Source organism: Capra hircus, chromosome 29, assembly GCF_001704415.2.
Source record: "Capra hircus breed San Clemente chromosome 29, ASM170441v1, whole genome shotgun sequence".
Lineage (NCBI taxonomy): Eukaryota > Metazoa > Chordata > Mammalia > Artiodactyla > Bovidae > Capra > Capra hircus.
This window is the reverse complement of record NC_030836.1, coordinates 438,967-459,160: the sequence shown is the minus strand read 5'-3', so window position 1 is coordinate 459,160 and position 20,194 is coordinate 438,967. Positions and strand designations below refer to the sequence as shown.

At 44.2% G+C, this 20,194-nt stretch overlaps 1 long non-coding RNA gene across 1 annotated transcript; it reads left to right on the top strand.

The window, feature by feature from the left end:
- Nucleotides 9,398–19,670, top strand: LOC106503712. Its single transcript, XR_001297417.1, has 3 exons — nucleotides 9,398–9,477; nucleotides 18,620–18,880; nucleotides 19,334–19,670. It is a non-coding gene; the product is annotated as an uncharacterized LOC106503712 (long non-coding RNA).

Genomic DNA, 20,194 nt, shown 5'->3' with positions numbered 1-20,194 from the left:
GGGATTCTCCAGGCAAGAATACTGGAGTGGGTTGCCATGCCCTCTTCCAGGAGATCTTCTTGATTCAGGAATTGAATCTTCATCTCTTAAGTCTTCTGCATTGGCAGGCAGGTTCTTTACCAGTAGTGCCACTTGAGAAGCCCTGGTTCACAGGTAAGAAACATTTGAAAACATATATTTATGTATTTGGCTGTGCCTGGTCCTAGTTGCGGCATGTGGGATCTAGTTCCCTGACCAGGGAGTCAAACCTGGCCTCGCTACATTGGGAGTGCAGAGTCTTAGCCACTGGGTCACCAGGGAAGTCCCCAGATGAGGAAATTGTGGCATAAGTTAGTAAGAACAGACTTCACTTGTACCCAGCTGTTGAGTTTATGAGACTGTTTTCCACATCACTGTTATTCTGCTTCTCTAGGCTGTTAAGCCAGATATATGTGAAATGTCCAGCACAGTATCTGACACATACTAGCTTCACAGTAAATAGTCATTTCCTTCTTTCTTAAGTATAAAGTCACAGAGCAAGATGCCAAATATCTCACCATTTACTTATAATTTCAGGACCATACACGCAAAGTTGCAGCAGGTAAAACTCAATGGAATTTTGTAGACTGTGATTTGTTGATGTTGTTTAGTCATGTTTGATTCTTTGCAACCCCATGGACTGCAGCCTGCTAGGCTCTTCTGTCCATAGAATTTCCCAGGCAAGAATACTGGAGTGGGTTGCCATTTCTTTCTCTGGAGGATCTTCCCAGCTCAGGGATCAAAACTGAGTCTTCTGCATTGGCAGGTGGATTTTTTTTTTTTTTTAAACCATCTGAGCCACCAGGGAAGATCATAGACTGCTACACTGCTTTATTTTCACCCTCTAGACATTTCCATTTCTTGCATCTCATGAGACCTGATTTAAGCACTTGCAGGATAATAAGTTTTCCAAGTAGATGAGTTTGATTACATACTCTTCCAGTACATTATGAATTTTTGTTAATACTTTGGCTCAAAAGGAGAGTTCCTAGTCCCTTGTAAGGGAAATCTAGGTGCTGGCCTGAGAGTGGTATCTGATCATGAGGGTGTCCAGGTTAGCAATGTATGCAATTCTCAGGCAACCAGAGGAAACCAAAAGATGTCAAATGATCAGCCAGGAGCCTCAGGGAGGGAACAGCTATTTTCTTTTCTTTTCTTTTTCCTTTCTTCTAGTTTTATTGAGATATAATTGACATACAGCACAGTATACGTTTAAGGTGTACAGCATAATGATTTGACTTCATACATCATGAAATGATCACCACAGCAAGTGTAGTGAACATCCACCATTTCATACAGATATAAAATTAAAGAGACAATATTTTTTCCTTGCGACGAGAACTCAGGATTTCCTCTCAGTAATTTTATATATAACATACAGCAGTGTGAATTATATCAGTGATGCTGTATTGGCGCTGGTAGTAAAGAACACGCCTGCCAATGCAGGAGACATAAGAGATGGAGGTTTGATCCCTGGGTCAGGAAGATCTCCAGGAGGAGGAAATGGCAATCCACTCCAGTATTCTCGCCTGGAGAATCCACATGGAGAGAGGAGCCTGGTGGGCTACAGTCCATAGCATCGCAAAGAGTCAGACATGATTGAAGCGACTTAGCAAAACACAGCACATTGATAATAATACATTACATCCTAACACATTTTATAACTGGAAGTTTGCACTTTTGACTGCCTCATCGAATTCTCCAGCCTCCTACCCCTGGGAACAGCCTTTTCTGATATAAACCACAAGCAGTCTGCTGAAAATAACTATTGAGGAACATCCTAGGAGCTACAGGCTGTGAACTCTGTTCATAGCCTGTTATTGGGGTGACTAAACTGGGAGAGGCCCACAGATCCAGGGAGGGCGTGGAGGGAGGGAAAGCAGGCTGCTGTAGCTCAAGACAGCACAGATCTGCCTTGGCACAGGGGAGGCAGGTGCAGGACAGGGACCCAGGCCAGGCCAGCACCCTGGCGGGACTGAACAAGCCACTCCCAGTCTGCTATGAGACCTGGTGGGTGGGTGGGGAATAGCAAAGCAGTGTCTGCCCTCCATCAACTTCCAGTCTCACTGAGGAGCAGCCACAGGAGCCAGTAAGACCAGTGCCTTGTGGGAGGAGAAGGTGGGAGGGAGCCTCGAGCACAGAGCAAGGCAGAGGGGCTGGGATAGGGGGTGTCAGGGTCACCAAAGAGAGTCTCTTGGAGGAGGTAAGTCTTGCTTTTGAAAAATCTGTCCCAGGGTGTATGCTCAGAGGGCCTCCCACCTTGAATTAATGCTCTGCTCTCACCATCTTGGAATTCTTTTTTTTTTTTTTAAATTAATTATTTATTTATTTGGCTGTACTGGAGAAGGAAATGGCAACCCACTCCAGTATTCTTGCCTGGAGAATCCCATGGACGGAGGAGCTTGGTGGCCTACAGTCTACGGGTCAAAAAGAGTTGGACACGACTGAGCGACTTCACTTTCACTTTCACTGGGTCTTAGCTGCAGCATATGGGGTCTAATTTCCCAACCATGGTCAAGTCCAGGGCCCCTGCTTTGGGAGCACGGAGTCTTAGCCACTGGACCACCAGGGAAATCCCTTGAAATTCTTAATAATTAAAAAAAATTATTTCATTGAAGTGTAGTTGATTTACAATGCTGTATTAGTTTCTGGTGTACAACAAAGTGATCCAGTTTTATATATATATAACTGAATATATACATGTTATAGCTGAATATATATATAACTGTGTGTATATATATATACACTCTTTTTCATACTCTTTTCCATTATGATTACAGGATATTGACTATAATTCTGCATGCTATACAGTAGAACCTTGTCTATCCTTTCCATATATAATGTTATAGTTTGCATCCGCTAATCCCAAACTCCCAATTAATCGTTTCTCCCCCCACCCCAAAGGTCTGTCTCGTCAAGGCTATGGTTTTTCCAGTGGTCATGTATGGATGTGAGAGTTGGACTGTAAAGAAAGCCGAGAACCACAGAATTGATGCTTTTGAACTGTGGTGTTTGAGAAGACTCTTGAGAGCCCCTTGGACTGCAAAGAGATCCAACCAGTCCATCCTAAAGGAGATCAGTCAGGTTTTGATGTTGAAGCTTAAATTCCAATACTTTGGCACATGATGCGAAGAGCTGACTCATTTAAAAAGACCCTGATGATGGGAAAGATTGAAAGCAGGAGGAGAAGGGGACAACAGAGGATGAGATTGTTGGATGGCATCACCGACTCAATGGACATGGGTTTGGGTGGACTCCGGGAGTTGGTGATGGACAGGGAGGCCTGGTGTGCTGTGGTTCATGGGGTCACAAAGAGTCGGACACAACTGAGTAACTGAACTGAACCCCCCCACCCCACCCCTACACCAGGCAACCATATTTCTGTTCTCTATGTCTCTGAGTCTGTTTCTGTTTTGGTGATAAGTTTGATTGTGTCATATTTTAGATTCTGCAGAAGTTCTTAATAATTTTGAACAAGGGGCTCCACATTTTCATTTTATACCGGGTCCCATAAATTATGTCTTTTTTCCATATGGATTATTTTTTTTTTCTCCCAATCAGACTTCTTTTAAAATTTCCTCATTTCACCTAAAAATGCCATTCTTCCCAGCCCTCTGGACTTCAAACCTTAAGATAGCTGCCCCCCTTGCCTCCACCCTCCATACCCAGTTGATTGCCAAGACCAGAGGAACATCTCTTCATGTGCTTTGCACCCTCCTGCTCCATACACTGAGCCATACACTGAGCCCAGGCCTGTCTTGTCCTGTGTCTAGAGTCTCTAGAGCCTCGCTGCTTTGTGTAGTCTTGGGGATCATCAGTATTGGAATAACCTGGGAACTTGTTGGAAATGCAAAACCTTAGGCTCCACCTTATGTGTACATTTTGACAAAATACTTAGATGACTCCTCTGCACTTTACTGTATGAGAAGTCTAGTCAGTGGAGTCTGGCTGTATATTAGAATCACATGGGGAGATGTAAAAACTACCAATGATTGTGTCCTAACCTTAGAAATCTTATTTAATTTTAATGGAATATAGTCGATTTACAATTTCTTGTTAATTTCATGTATACCACAAAGTATTTCAGCTTCACATATGCATATATTCATTCTTTTTCAGATTGTTTCTCATATAAATTATTATAGAATATTGAGTTCCCTGTACTATACAGTAAGTCCTTGTGGATTATCTAACCTATAGAGAGTAAAGTGTAATCTCCTAATTTATCCCTCCCCCAACCCATGTTTCTCCTTTGGTAACCATAAGTTTGTTTTTGATATCTAGAAGTATGTTTCTATTTTATAAATAAGTTCATTTATTTCATACTTTAAAATTAGATTCCACATATGAGTGATATCATATGATATTTGTTTTTCTTTGTCTGACTTCACTTAGTATGATAATCTCTCGGTCCATCCATGTTGCTGCAAATGGCATTATTATTATTATTATTTTTTTTTTGGTGACTGAGTGATATTCCATTGTATATATGTACCACATCTTCTTTATCCATTCCACTATTGATGGGCATTCAGGTTGCTTCCATGTTTCCATGGCTAATGTAAGCAGTGCTGCAATGAACATTGGGGTGTATGTATTTTTTTGAATTATGGTTTCCTCTGGATATATGCTCAGGAGAAGGATTCTTGGATCATATGTTAACTCTATTTTCAGTTTTTTAAGGAACCTCCATACTGTTCTCCATAGTGGCTGTACCAATTTACATTTCCACCAACGGTGTAGGAGGGTCCCCTTTTCTCCACACCCTCTCTAGCATTTATTGTTTGTGGACTTTTTGATGATGGCCATTCTGACTGCTGTGAGGTGGTACCCCTTTGTAGTTTTGATTTGTATTTCTCTGATAATTAGTGATGTAGAGCATCTTTTCATATGCTTTTTGGCCATATGTCTTCTTTGGAGAAACTTCTAAGAAATCCTGATTTAATTAGTTAGTGGTAGTATGCAGCGTTCTTGCCTGGAGAATACCAAGGACGGAGGAGCCTGGTAGGCTGCTGTCTATGGGGTGGCACAGAGTCGGACACGACTGAAGCCACTTAGCAGCAGCAGTATTTATTTTTAAAAAGACCTTTCCCACTTGTTTTCGCTATCTATTGCTTAGTGGTTTCAAAGAACATGCATTTATTATCTCAGTGTCTGTATTCATGAATCCAGACACAGCTCAGCTGGAGCCTCTGCTTCAGGGTCTCTCACAAAATTGCAATCTAGATGCTGGCCCAAAGTCTCTCAGAAGGCTTCAGTCAAGGTCAACTGAGCAAGGCCCACTTTCAAGATGAAAGTCACACTCCTTTCTGACCCATTCATGGAAATGACACTCCATTATTTTTGCATATTCTATTCACTAGAAACAAGTTACCTACTCCAGCCCACAGCAGAAGGGAGAGGATTACAGAGGGGCATGACCACTAGGAAGTGGGACTCATTGAGTGCTATCTTTGAAATCTGCCTACCCTTCCTCCCAGGTCATTCCAGCATGTACCAGGGTTGAGAACCATTGCTCTAGAACAAGGATGTAAAGAAGTCCATCCCTTATCTCAACTTAAGAAAAGATAATTTTCCTTATTTATTTTTGGTTGTGCTGGATCTTCATCACTGCTCAGGCTTTTCCCTAGTTGCGGTGGGAAGGGGCTCCTCTTCATTGTGGTGCGCAGGTTTCTCATTGCCGTGGCTTCTCTTGTTGTGGAGCACAGGCTCCAGAGCCCTGGGGCTTCAGGAATTGCGGTTCCCAGGGTCTGGAGCTCAGGCTCAATAGTTGAGGCACACGGGCTTAGTTCAGTTCACAGCATGTGGGACCTTCCTGGATCAGGTATTGAACTCATGACTCCTGGGTTGGCCGATGGATTCTTTACCACTGAGCCACCACGGAAACCCCATTATCACAACTTGATTGAAGATTAATGAATCTAGAGTGATGAGAGGGATTGTGAGGCTATATCTGGGCTCTAAGGGAGCAGGGTGGTTGAGCAGTAACATCAGCCAAGGTCAAGGCATGTGGCAAATGTGGGCGATGCCATCCCTAGTCTATACTCTACCAACCCAAATATACACTTCGGGGGTAGTCTGAAAACTCCAGTCTCCCCTCGTCCAACAGCAATAATTTTTAAAACTTGTTTGCAATATCAATTACTCTAAGCCCAGTTGTATTTGTTTCCTCATTATACTATGCACATGCTAACTTACTTCAGTCCTGTCTGACTCTTTGTGACCCTATGGACTGTAGCCCACCAGGCTCCTTTATCCATGGAATTATTCAAGTAAGAATACTGGAGTGAGTTGCCATTTCCTCCTCCATGGGATCCTCCCGACCCAAAAACTGAAGCTTGGTCTCCTGCATTACAGGCATGTTCTTTACTGCTGAGCCACCAGAGAAGTCCTGGGAGTTAAAATATTGGATTTTATTTGGCTTCCCCCCAGTCCCAGAGATAGAAAGAGTAGGAAGTCCTCATTAGGGGTGCAGCTGGGCTTCCAGGCAAAATTAGGGACAAACCAACCAATCAAGTTTAAGTGGGAAAGAGTGGGGAGGGGTTTGAGGGGAAAGAACATTACCCATAATTCTCTAAGGTGGTTTTCTACCTCTTGCTTACAACCCACTTGGGGAATTTCAGTGTCTGTGGGCGTGGCCTAGTCTCAAAGCTCAACTTTCTCCCCTTCGCTCCATCTGCTTCAGACCCCACTCCAGGGCCCATCCCCGACTCTGCTGTCACCAAGATCAACCCTACCTCTGACATTTTAAATAACTTTCTTACCTTCAGAGCCTGTAGTCTGGGCCCTGATCTCTCGGTTACACTTTGTTTGTCAGTGTTCATTAATAGGGCTTCTCCAGTGTGCTCCTCCTGCTGCTAAGTCACTTCAGTTGCGTCCAACTCTGTGCGACCCCAGAGATGGCAGCCCACCAGGCTCCCCGTCCCTGGGATTCTCCAGGCAAGAACACTGGAGTGGGTTGCCATTTCCTTCTCCAATGCATGAAAGTGAAAAGTGAAAGTGAAGTCTCTCAGTCGTGTCCGACTCTTAGCGACCCCATGGACTTCAGCCTTCCAGGCTCCTCCGTCCATGGGATTTTCCAGGCAAGAGTACTGGAGTGGGGTGTCATTGCCTTCTCCAGCTTGTCCAGTGTTGGAACCCATTTTATGCTTGCTTAGAGAGGAAGTTTTGACGGTTTTTTTAAACTGGAAATGGCAGAGGTACAATAGGGTCAGAGGAACTTGTCAGACTCAGGGTTCCTGCCTACAGTTGTTCAGGTTGTGCACTGCACAAGGGCACCACATCTTAAGGAAGCACCATCCTCAAGGCATTGTATGTGAAATACATGTCATTCACATACTCACCTACATGAGATCTGCAGGTAGGTGAGAAGGTTTCAGCCGAGTCCTGGAGCAGTGAGCAAGAATCCCCTCTTTAATAAAGCCACATTGGCATAGGGAAGCCCTGAACAAGCTCAGGAGAATATGTGCACGAAAGTGCAATCTGTGCCCTGACCCAACCACCCTGCCTCCTCAAAGGCTGCTTCTCTCACCTATGACTCTCAGAGACGTGTTCCTGTCCCCCTACTCTCCAATTCCAGCCTTTCTAAGACAGCAGGATGACCACTTGGGCTGGAACACTCCTTCAGAGTGGCCACGACGAGGGTTACTGAGCACGGCAGAGGGCATTCACCTTTGTTCCTATTTTCAGGGCTTATGACTTAGGATTGCTCAGGTTGTACTCTGATATCTGTATTTATGTATCTACATCTATAGATACTTATTTATTTGCTTATTTTTCCTGAATTCTGCGACCCTTGAAGGATCTTAGTTCCCCAGCCGAGAAATGAACTCAGGCCCGTGGCAGTGAAAGTGCTGACCCCTAACTGCTAGAACACCAGGGAATTCCCTAATTCACACGAAGGTGCTGTATAGTCTCGGATGTCCTTGGACAGCGTTTCACTCAGCTCTCAGCTCTGCTTGCTATCCCCACTGCTGTCCAGAGGGTTTCTCTGTGTGTTGGGGAAGATAGCTGTTGGGAGCCTGAGTCTCTCATCCTCCCGACATAACTCTACAGGTCTAAGGCCGACCTCCAGCCACCTGGCTGCGGCTAGGGAAGAGTATGAATGGGCCTGCTGTGGTCACGTGACTGCCTCAGGCCTATCTCTGTGTGAGGGAGCTGGGGAGTGCTGATTGGCTAGCCTCAGATTACGTGGCCACGTTTGTGGCCAGAAGAGTGGGCGTGTCTTACTGGAAGAAGAGGCACCCTCGCTGGGAGTTAAACCCGTGTATCCCTCCGCTCACCATTCTGCAGAAACGTACTGAGAGCCCCACTGTGTGCTAGGCACTGTGCTAAGCTCCCTTTTCCCCAACCTGCAGCTTATGGTGGGTCCTCAAAGTTACTGGCTCACAGGGGCTTCCCTGGTGGCTCAGTGGTGAAGAATCCGCCTGCCAATGCAGGAGGCACAGGTTCAGTCCCTGGTCTGGGAAGATCCCACATGGCAGAGAAACTAAGCCTGCATACTGTGACCACTGAGTCTGTGCTCTGGAGCCTAGGCGCCACAACTGTGGACCCCACGGGCCAGAACTACTGAAGCCTGAGCACTCTAGAGCCCTGCAGCAACAAGAGAAGCCAGTGCAAAGCGAAGCCTGCACGTGGCAGCTAGAGCCTCCGCTCTCTGTGACTAGAGAAGAGTCCGTGAAGCTATGAAGACCCAGCACCATCAAGAATAAATAAAATGAATCAATAAAACTTTTTTTTTTTTAAGTTACTGTGTCATCAACACCCTTCACTCTCAGGTCTGACATGGCAAAATTCCAACTCTGTATCCGTCTCACAGACGAGACTTTTGCTTCTTACTAGAGAGAATGATACAGCAGTGGAGGTTGACGTCATTGCAAATTCGTGATTTCTCATCTCAGCTGGATCCTCAGTGCAGCCTGACAACTTTTCTCTTTGTTCTAGAATAACTCTTCTGATTCGTTCACTCATGCATACTATGTCATTGGATTTGTACATTAGAAAGACCACTCTGGAATCTAATAGTTTGAAGGTGAGCATATAGAAATTGATGATATCTGTTGCAATTTGGGACTCTATAAATGGGCATGGCAACCCACTCCAGTATTCTTGCCTGGAGAATCCCATGGACGGAGGATCTTGATGGGCTAGAGTCCACGGGTTGCAAAGGGTCGGACACGACTGAGTGACTTCACTTCACAAATGGGCCATACTCCTAGTTAAAGTCTGTTGGGCCTCTTTATAGTTTATAGAATAAAGTCTAACCTGTTTACTAGTTTGATCACAGAGCCTGGCCCCTCCCTCTCACTACTGGCCTTAGCTCCTTGGCCTTCTAGCTTCCTATTTTCTGACCTATGAACTCTCAGCTTATTCCCTTAACTCACCCCTGCTGTTAATGCTTCTGGATCTTCACTTACACCGTTGTTTCTGCCTGAGTGTTTGTCTCACTTTCTTCCATGAGTAAGTTCTTTTTAAAAATTTTATTTATTTATTTTTAGACTATACAGTCCATGAGATTCTCCAGCCCAGAATACTAGAGTGGGTAGCTGTTCCCTTCTCCAGAGATCTTCCCAGCCCAGGGATTGAACCCAGGTCTCCCACATTGCAAGCAGATTATTTACCAGCTGAGCCAACAGGGAAGTGCAATCTATACGTTTAACCTATATGGGGAGTTAATTGTCTTAGCAGCTCTCACTGAAAAACTGTCTTTTGCCTGCCTCTATCATGTATCAAGTGCTCATATAATATAAAGTCCTTTTTCTGGACTTTGTTGTATAACTCTGTCTGTTGACCCTGTACCAAGCCAAACTGTTTTAAGCATTATAGCTTCACAACAAGCCTTGATACCTGGTAGTCCGAGTCCTCCATTTTCCCCTCTTCTGGTTCTTCTTGCTCTTGCTGTCCTCCTCCTTCCTCTTCTTCTTGCATCTTGCCTGTCCCTTTCCCTTTGCATCTCCACAAAAATTTGGGGATTAACTTGTCAAATGTTATTAAAACATTGTCAAATGTTATTAAACCTGCTGTAATTTTGACTGGAACTGCATCAACGCGATAGTTTGAAAGAATTGATATTTTTACAATATTGCATCTTCCAATCCATGAATATGATCTATCTTAATTTAATTCAATTATCTTTAATGTGTCTCAATAAGTTTGGTAATTTTCTTTGTTAAAACCTTGCACAACTTTTATTTATTCCCAGGTGCTTCATATTTTTTTTTAAACATTGTATGATTATATTTTAATATACAACCAAAATACAAAACACAGTAAATTGGCAGCAATAAAATATGGTATTTCATTTGCACTACACTAAGACATTGATATAGCAAGAAAAATGAAAGGGAAAAAAAAAACAGAGCAAAATGAAATAATGCAAGAGACTGGTAAGGACTAAGCGTATATGAAAATGACAGGCTCAACAGTAACAGAAGAAAAGGCAATTTCTTTGTAACATCATATTGCCAAAGAATAAAAATGTAACATTTATACAGTTTTAGGAAATATATCCATATAAACACTTGTAGATAAGATTGATGAAATCCTGTCTATATAATAGAGGAAAATCTATTTTACTTTGGACTCGAAACTATAAATTTTGGGTATCCTTAGTCTTCATAGTTTCATTGGAATTATTTCAACAAATTAGTTGGATAAATTTACAATTCATATATAAACAATGCTTACTGCATAGAAAAATCTGTGGCTAGTATATACAGATCCCCCCAAGTGCCATGAGTGTTAACTGATCAATAAACCCATAAGATATGCACAAAATTTCATCAATAAGTAGATAACATAGACAGAGGTGGCAGAATCAGAGGAGGAAAAACAGCATTTAAGAAGTAAAATGTTACATTAAAAATTTTCCATATCCTTTGAAATCTTGAAAATTGTGATTTTTTATGAATCAATTTTAAATTTCCCTGTGATAAATGAAAATTTTAAATATATGCAATAATACTTTTGGGAGCAATGAAATGAAGCTTTGACATTGCAAGGTCCTGAGCATAACAATGTCTCCATCATTCAAGCTCATGAGATTCAGTCCAATAGCAACAATGAAAACAGTCCACATGCCTGGTTACAGTTCTCTCCAATATCACCCTTTAAATTTGAGCCTTCTCAGCCTGTTTTTCTGATCTACAGGGAGTGTCTGTTGCAATCAAGAAACGCTGTGTTAGGACAAAATTTTGGCTAGGCTCAGGAAAATAACACTGGTGCAGGCTTTGTTCTTGTGCTGCTTCATATTTTTGATGTGATTATAAAAGGTAGAATCTCTCTGCCATACATACAATTTTTCTATGTAGTTTTTTTTTTTTTTAATGCAAACATTCTTAGGACTTCCCTGGTGGTCTAGTGGTTAAAAATTTGCCTTTTAATGCAAGGGCCATCGGTTCACTCCTTGATCCAGGAAGATCCCACATGCCACGAGCCAACTAAGTCCATGTGCTGCAATTACTAAGCCAGTGTGCCCTAGAACCCGGGCTCCACCACAAGGGCCCGTGAGCAGAAACATAGACCCAGTGTAGTCAAATTAATTAATTAATTAAACTAAATAAATTACAAAAGATCTTTGATAAGATGTTCACAGCATTGACCTCACCTTTCCCTCATTTATCTGGGTCAGTGATAACTCATCAGTGAGAAAGGGATGCATTTTTCCTTTATGGAAGGTACCCTTCTATGGACTTATATCAGTAATAACCACATTTTAAGCACTTTAAGGTTTTTCCTCTGGTCATGTATGGATGTGAGAGTTGGACTATGAAGAAAGCTGAGCGCTGAAGAATTGATGTTTTTGAACTGTGGTGTTGGAGAAGACTCTTGAGAGTCCCTTGGACTGCAAGGAGATCCAACCAGTCCATTCTGAAGGAGATCAGCCCTGGGATTTCTTTGGAAGGAATGATGCTAAAGCTGAAACTCCAGTACTTTGGCCACCTCATGCGAAGAGTTGACTCATTGGAAAAGACTCTGATGCTGGGAGGGATTGGAGGCAGGAGGAGGAGGGGACGACAGAGGATGAGATGGCTGGATGGCATCACGGACTCGATGGACGTATCTGAGTGAACTCCGGGAGATGGTGATGGGCAGGGTGGCCTGGCGTGCTGCGATTCGTGGGGTCGCAAAGAGTCAGACACGACTGAGCTACTGAAATGAACTGAACTGAACTGAAAGTGTGTTTCCTGCTTTATTACCTTAGTTAATCCTTGTAACCATCCCGAAAGGTAAATATTTTAAATTACATTTCACTAATAAGGATCCAAGGTCAGGAACATAAAAATACTTTCTCAGGACTTTTCTGGTAACCTAGCAGTTAAAAACCTGCCTTCGAGTGCAGGAGACGGCTTCAACCCCTGGGCAGGGAAATAAGATCCCAAATTCCAGGGGACAACGGAGGCTGAATGCCACAACTGCTGAGCCCACGTGCACAATCAGACTCAGTGCAGCCAAAAAGAGACGTGCTCAAGCTCATTTTCTTTGCTTAGCTCAAGTTCAGGACTTTTGAGTTCAGTTGGTTCTCCCTCTTCTGCCTAGAGTTGCCTTGCCTGTTAGCACTTTGAGGATGTGAGGCTTTGTCGCACCTGGCTGGAGTAAAATTCGGGAAGCCAGAGGAGATGAGAGTAGGCTCAGAAACCAAAACAGTTTACATGGATGGGCTAGACTTTTTATTTTCTGTTTAATAGTGGACATTATGTTCTCTTCTATAAGGAATCATAATTCAGCTATCAGGTCTTCTGGTCTTAGTTCTTATTAAATTTGAATTCGTATATGCTTTCAATTTATAAATTAATATGTCCTAATAAACTATTACTTTTTTTCTTATTAAGTTGGAAGAAACTTGAAAGTACCTGTTTGTATTTTTGTGACTGTTACAGAGGTTTAGGGAAGACATATTGCTGAATGAATGCACTTTTGTTCTCTCTTATAATCTATGAATAGAATCTTTTCCTCTGGAAGCTAAATATGTAATACCTTGAAGTCCCACCCGGAGAAGGAAATGGCAACCCACTCCAGTATTCTTGCCTGGAGAGCTCCATGGACAGAGTAGCCTGGTGGGCTACAGTCTGTGGGGTCACAAAGAGTTGGATGACTGAGCGACTAACACCGTACACTGAAATCCCACCAGGTGGCGATCTGGGACTATGAGTGTCGGTCATATTTGCTGAAGAGAATTCTGGACATGAAGACAAGGATGTGAATTTTGGTTTAAAAGGAGAATGCAAGGGGAGAAGAGGAAACACCTTTGGTCTTTGCATTCACATTCACAACTGAGTTGCAGTCTGAGACTTCCTGTGGTTTTACTTAGGCATTTATGACTCCCCCATACTTGATGCATTTTCTAGCTCTTCCAAGTCTCAGTTCAGTTCAGTTCAGTTCAGTCACTCAGTCGTATCCGACTCCTTGTGACCACATGAATCGCAGCACACCAGGCCTCCCTGTCCATCACCAACTCCTGGAGTCCACCCAGACTCATGTGCATTGAGTTGGTGATGCCATCCAGCCATCTCATCCTCTGTTGTCCCCTTTTCCTCCTGCCCCCAATGCCTCCCAGCATCAGGGTCTTTTCCAATGAGTCAACTTTTTGCATGAGGTGGCCAAAGTATTGGAGTTTCAGCCTCAGCATCAGTCCTTCCAATGAACACCCATGACTGATCTCCTTTAGGATGGACTGGTTGGATTTCCTTGCAGTCAGGCTCTCCAATTTTTCTTTGTACTCAGTGAGCAGGTTTAGCACATAGTAGGATCCTCACAAATTCTTGATCTGAGTTGACTAGCTCTATCTGCAAGTCTTACCCCTCATAACTCTTCCCAGAATTAGGCTTTGTCCCCTCTGTTCCCGTTCAGGGCTGATGGCATCTGCTGCCCTGGCACCACAGTTGGCCAGGTCCTTCTGCTGCCCAGGAAACCCTCCGCAAGGCTCTAATGGACTCTTAGTCTGCTCCCCACAGTAACTGCTTCAAACCTTCACTTCTGTCCTCAATCCTTTCTCCTGTTTCTTGCCACCCCTCCCTCTCCCCCAACTCAAGATAAGGAAAGTGACTTGTGGAGACTAACTCTGCTTCCTAACTCTGTCCCTGTGAATTTGCCCAGATTCCCGCCTATCGCCCTCTGCTCTCCTCTCATGATGTTGTTGATAGAAGAGATGTCTTTTCTTTCACCCCCACTTTCATTCTTTCATTTTTGTTCGCTTATCCATTCTTCAAAAAATTCTTTAAGTGTTATTATGTGCTAGTCTCTGGGAATGCCATAGTGAGGAAAACTGACAAGGTCCAGTAGGAGAAACAGTGGTAAGTGAATAACCCGCCTTCTTTTTGAGGTGGGGTCAATGTTTTCATACTACACTGAGATGTGCTAAGAAGACATGCTTTTTTTTGTTCCTAAAACTGATATATCTTTCTCACCAGCTAGTTGTAATAGCTCAAGTTTAGATTGAGGAATCGGGGCAGACTCATTTGGGCAGGCAATACTGTCTGATAGAGTCAGCTTTACCTGACAGACCCTGTGCTGTGCTCTTTGAGGTGGGGTCAACGTTTGGACACATTTCAGTCATGCCCAATTAATGTGACCTTATAGACCGTAGCCTACCAGGCTCCTCTGTCCATTGGATTATCCAGGCAAAGTTACTGGAGTGGGTTGCCGTGCCCTCTGCCAGGGAATTTTCTGAATCCAGGGATTGAACCTGAGTCTCTTACGTCTCCCGTATTAGCATAAGTGTTTACCACTACTGCCACCTGGAAAGCCTAGGGATAGGTCCTGCTGCTGCCGCCGCTACTAAGTCACTTCAGTCGTGTCCGACTCTGTGCGACTCCATAGACAGCAGCCCACCAGGCTCCCCCATCCTTGGGATTCTCCAGGCAAGAACACTGGAGTGGGTTACCATTTCCTTCTCCAATACATGAAAAAAAGTGAAAAGTGAAAGTGAAGTTGCTCAGTCGTGTCTGACTCTTAGTGACCCCGTGGACTGCAGCCTACAAGGCTCCTCCATCCATGGGATTTTCCAGGCAAGAGTACAGGAGTGGGATGCCATTGCCTTCTCTGAGGGATAGGCCCTACTTGACCCCAAAAGAAGGGCTTTGCTGGGTATGGAGGCAGGAAGACCCACCACATGGCTGGTGACTTGGGTTTCTCATGTGTTTGTGGTTCAGCAGTTCTCATAGGTTGTGGATAGGGAGCAGGGGGGAGACTGGGTGGGTCAGAGTAGATGTGTGGTAGCCAGCGATTCTGGAAACAACAGAGGCAGGGCCCAATGGGTTTTCAAGCAGCTCCATGATCCAGTTATTAAATTCCAGGTGTTACAACATAAGGATGAGTGTTAAAGAGACTTTCCTGGCAGGCCAGTGGCTAAGACTCCACTTTCTTAACTCAGGGGGCTGGGTTCGATTTCCACATGCCACAACTGAGAATTTGTATGCCACGACTAAAGATCTTGTACGCTGCAATTAAAAAACAAATCCCACATGCAACAGCAAGTAGAGATGCCACATGCCACACTGAAGATTGAAGAGCCTGTGCGCCACAGTGAGCCCTGTGCAGTCAAATACAAAAATATATATATATACACACATATATTTTAAACAAGGAATGAAACTTAAGAGGGAAGCCAAGTGAGTCAGTGACTGAGGGATTCAAGGGTGAGAAGGTTGTGAGCAGAGAGTGGGAATACTAGTCCTGGATGTGGGGCATGAGCTGAGGAGTCACGATCTGCTTCATAGCCGCCTGCTTAACCTGTAATCCACATTGGCAACTCCACCAGTGGCTACTTCTTCTGCCTCAATACTCCCTCCTATGGGAATTGGAGTTTTGGGGGAAAACTGTTCTCAGCTCTTATTTTCTCACCATCAGGTTCAACTAACATTTGCTGAGCACTTTTGAGATGCTAGCGACCATGTTCGCTTTTCCATTCTGCTATAGACTGAGTATATGTGTCCCCTCCCAATTCATGTGCTTAATCATGAGCCCCAGTGTGATGGTGTTAGGAGGTGGATGATAAGGTAATGGGGGTGGAGGCCTCCTGGATGGGAGTAGTGACCTTATAAAAGAGACCCCAGAGATTTCCCTTGCCCCTTCTGCCATGTGAGGGTATACAGAGAAGGCAACCATGGATCAGTAGTAAAGGATTTGACTGCAATGCAGGAGATGCAGGAAATGCAGTTTCAATCCCTGGGTTGAGAAGATCCCCTGGAGAAGAAAATGGCAACCCACTCCGGTATTCTTTGCCTGGAAAATCCCATGGACAGAGGAGCCTGGTGTTCTACAGTCCACGGGGTCGCAGAGTTGGACATGACTCAGTGACTGAGCACACACATGCATGAACCAAGAAGGAGGCTCTCACCAGACACAGAATCTGCTAATACCTTTATCTTGGGCTTAACCAGCTTCTAGAACTGTGAGAAAGAAATGGGTGTTGTTCAAGCCAATCTATGGTACTTTTGCGATAGCCCCCCAAATGGACTAAAACCATGGACTAATGGACTAAACTTAAAATAATTAATTCCTGCAACATGTCCCTGAAGGTGGCATCATTATGTTTATTTTGCAGACGAGGAAATTGAGGTCAGAGAGATTGCCCCCATCACATGACTGGAAAGTGGTTTCCTGTTTCTGGCTTTGAGTCCAGAGTTCCTTCTCCCGCATCACACTGCCTTTATAGCCAGAATGCGTCAAGCTGTCATATGTAGAAAGGAAGTCCCAGAATGTGGGACAAAGATGAGGCAAAAACAGCCCCGTGAGAGACCAGGTAATAAAACCCGCCACACAGTGATGAGTGGCTCCCCCCCGCCACGCCCCCCGCCACCCAGCCTCTTTCCCGGAACACCCCTCAACACGCCACAGCATTCACAGGAGACAGGCAGTTCTCAGTCTGGACAGTGTGGTGTGTAGGCGTTTAGAGCTGGTGTGACCCCAGAGAGGGTACATGGGAGTGGAGAAGAAGAATGGGCGGCTGTTGTAAGGTTTCAAACTGCAGCTTGCTGATGCCACTGTTTCACCCACTGCTGGCCGCATTTATGCCCCGCCATGGCTCCAAAAGTCCTTTCCACTGAGAACTCTTATTGTACCCACATCTCCCAGGCTCAAGAATTTGATGGAAATGTGAAAATTTTAACAATTAGGTAACAGGAGGTCAACAATGTTTTATTTTGCTGAGAAACAAAAATCAGTAAAACAATAAACTCCAAAATCTACACTTTCCAGCATGGCATTAAAATAATTTAACATTAAGGTGGGAAGAATTAACAACAAAGTAGCCTTATCCATTGAATGTATTTCACTGAATGGACATTAATACAACAGTCCTATTTTTCTCCTTTTGTTGTGAATTGGTGGAAACACTTGTGGATGGGTGTTTGAGAGTCTCTGCATTAGACAACTCCCCATAGAAAGACAACCGAGTTCCACTCTTTACTTCTCATCCAATCTATTCATTTGATTGATAAGTAATGTGATTAAACATGGATATGCAGATATTTAGCCTAAAAATGATTTTTCCAAAGTGTGGACCATTAGAGGCAAGTCCTTTTTGGGGTAACACCTGAAATCTTCATGGAAAATGGTGGAGACAGGTGTCTCATTTCTCAGATGATGAACACTATCCATTCTGCTCCCAAACCCAGGTCTAGAGTATGAAAAACTCTTGGTCAAGTTTAAGGAAATGTACATGGTAAAGAGTCTGCCTGCAATGCAGGAGACTCGGGTTCGATCCCTGGGTCAGGAAGATCCTCTGGAGAAGGGAATGGCTACCCCTTCCAGTATTCTTACCTGGAAAATTTCATGTACAGAGGAAGCTTGTGGACTGCAGTCCATGGGGTCACAAAGAGTTGGACATGACTGAGTGATAACACTTTCACTTCACTCTCATGCTCAACCAAAAGTGATAAAGTGATTGAAGTTTATTTAAAATGGGGAGCAAAACCCAAGGCCTGGACTTCTGATTGAAGGAGGCAGGTTGAACATACCCATTCAGATCTGTTCCCTCTTGAAACCTCTCTAAATTAACAATGATAAGAGGATTTTTTAAAAAGCATACACTCTTAAGGATTAATAGAGGAGAAAAGATATTTTGGAAGATGGAACAGAATAGGGCTAATTCTGGGTGAGCAGAAAAAAAATTCTGGGGAAAAGTCAAGGGCCTATTTACACCATGGGACCCTTTACAAACTCAGACAGGGGTGACACCAAGTCTTTCTGGAGAGACGGGGTAAATGTGAGGCTAAGCATTGGAGAATTGGCTACAAGTTTGTTTAAGCAGGAGTTAGATTCCAGGTGCATCCACGAAGTGAGGAAGATTGTAGATTCATTCTCTGAAGAGTTCAAAGAAGAGAGTCTGCCCCAAAGAGTAGTGGCAGGGTTACCATGTAGAAATCGGAGATGTGAAAATATTATTAAAACTAGGACACAATGTCTGTCAAGAGTATGTGTAATATGTTGACTATGGGAGAGAATATTTGAAACTGGGAAGAACTGAGAACATTCTAGTTTTACTGTGTTTTTCCTATAAATGGGTCACCCTTCACATGAGTATAAAGAGTCCTTAATTCTTTTTCTGTTTTAAACTGTTGCCTTCTTCCAGTTTTCTATCACCCTCTGTGTTTCATTCCAGGGTCTCTTGACTTCGTGGCTCAAAGGTGTTCTATTTGGAGTATTCAGAGTTTCAGACATCCACACTCACAGGAGAATGCGCCTGCTGACGTCTTTCATCATCCTGTCCCTCTCCAGACATAGATTCTCAGTGTAGCAGCAGTGACCCTGCTGATAGTAATTTACAGACTTTTCTGTAGTTAGGATTCTGCCTGTGACCTAGACATGCCTTCTGAGACCTGGATGAAAAAATGCAGGTAGTGGATGAGGGTCGAAGGCAGAGGTGAGGGACGCTGAGGCGGGTGAGGGATGTGGGAGAGGGTGAGGGACGCGGGGGGAGGGTGACAGTCGCGGGCGGAGGGTGACGGTCGGCAGCGGATGATGGGTAGAGGGTGAGGTACGCAGGCGGAAGGTGAGGGATGTGGGTAGAGGGTGAGGGACGCTGAGGCTGGTGAGGGACACAGGCGGTGGGTGAGGGACGCGGGTGTTGCATGAGGGATGCTGTGTGGAGAGGCTGATCTTCCTGGACGCTGTGGTGGACAACCTATTCTCTGCTCCCTGCTCCATAGATGCAAAGGGCAGGCAGAAGCAGCAGTGGGATTTCTACAAGAATAGTCTCACGGTGTGTTTGTGTGTATCTCTTGGATGACTTGTCCTGAATTTGTAGCAGTCAGGCTTAATTCTGTGTCTCCCAGAAATAACTCTGTAACAAACATTTCTTTTCTGCTTAAACCAGCTGGATGGAGGAAATCTGAGGACTCTCTTTTCCTCCACCTCACCTCATGTTCTTGAATCTCTTGCTCTGAGAAAAGCCAACTGCCATGCTGTGAGCTACATTCTAGAGTGACCCACGTGCCACGGAACTGAAGCTTCCAGCCAGTAGCCAGTGAGGAGCTGAGATCTATCAACAATCATGAGAATGAACCTGGGGGCAAAATCTTCAGCCTCAGCCAGTCCTAATGGTCACAGTAGCCTGGGCTTTCAGTGTAACTAGCATTTTGTGAGAGACCCTAAGTTGCTTTAAGATTCCTGACAGCCTGAAAGTCTGAGATAATAAATGTTAATTTTTTAATGTGCTGAGATTTGGAGTAATTTGTTCTAAAGCAGTAGATAATGACGGAGAAGGCGATGGCATCCCACTCCAGTACTCTTGCCTGGAAAATCTCATGGATGGAGGAGCCTGGTAGGCTGCAGTCCATGAGAAGAGTCGGAAACGACTGAGCAACTTCACTTTCATTTTTCACTTTCATGCATTGGAGAAGGAAATGGCAACCCCCTCCAGTGTTCTTGCCTGGAGAATCCCAGGGACGGGGGAGCCTGGTGGGCTGCCGTCTATGGGGTCGCACAGAGTCGGACACGACTGAAGCGACTTAGCAGCAGCAGCAGCAGCAGCAGCAGTAGATAATGAATACAGATTTTAGTTCCTGGGAATGGGGTGTTGCCATAAAAAAAACCCTAAAATGGATGTGCCTTTGGAAGCAGGCTACGGGTTTTGAAGAGAATGTTAGTAAAACATTAGGTGCACTCGACTTGTAGAATTTCAGACTTAAAGTAAGGAAAATCTTTCTCTTTTTTTTGAGAATTCTTCAAGCATAGA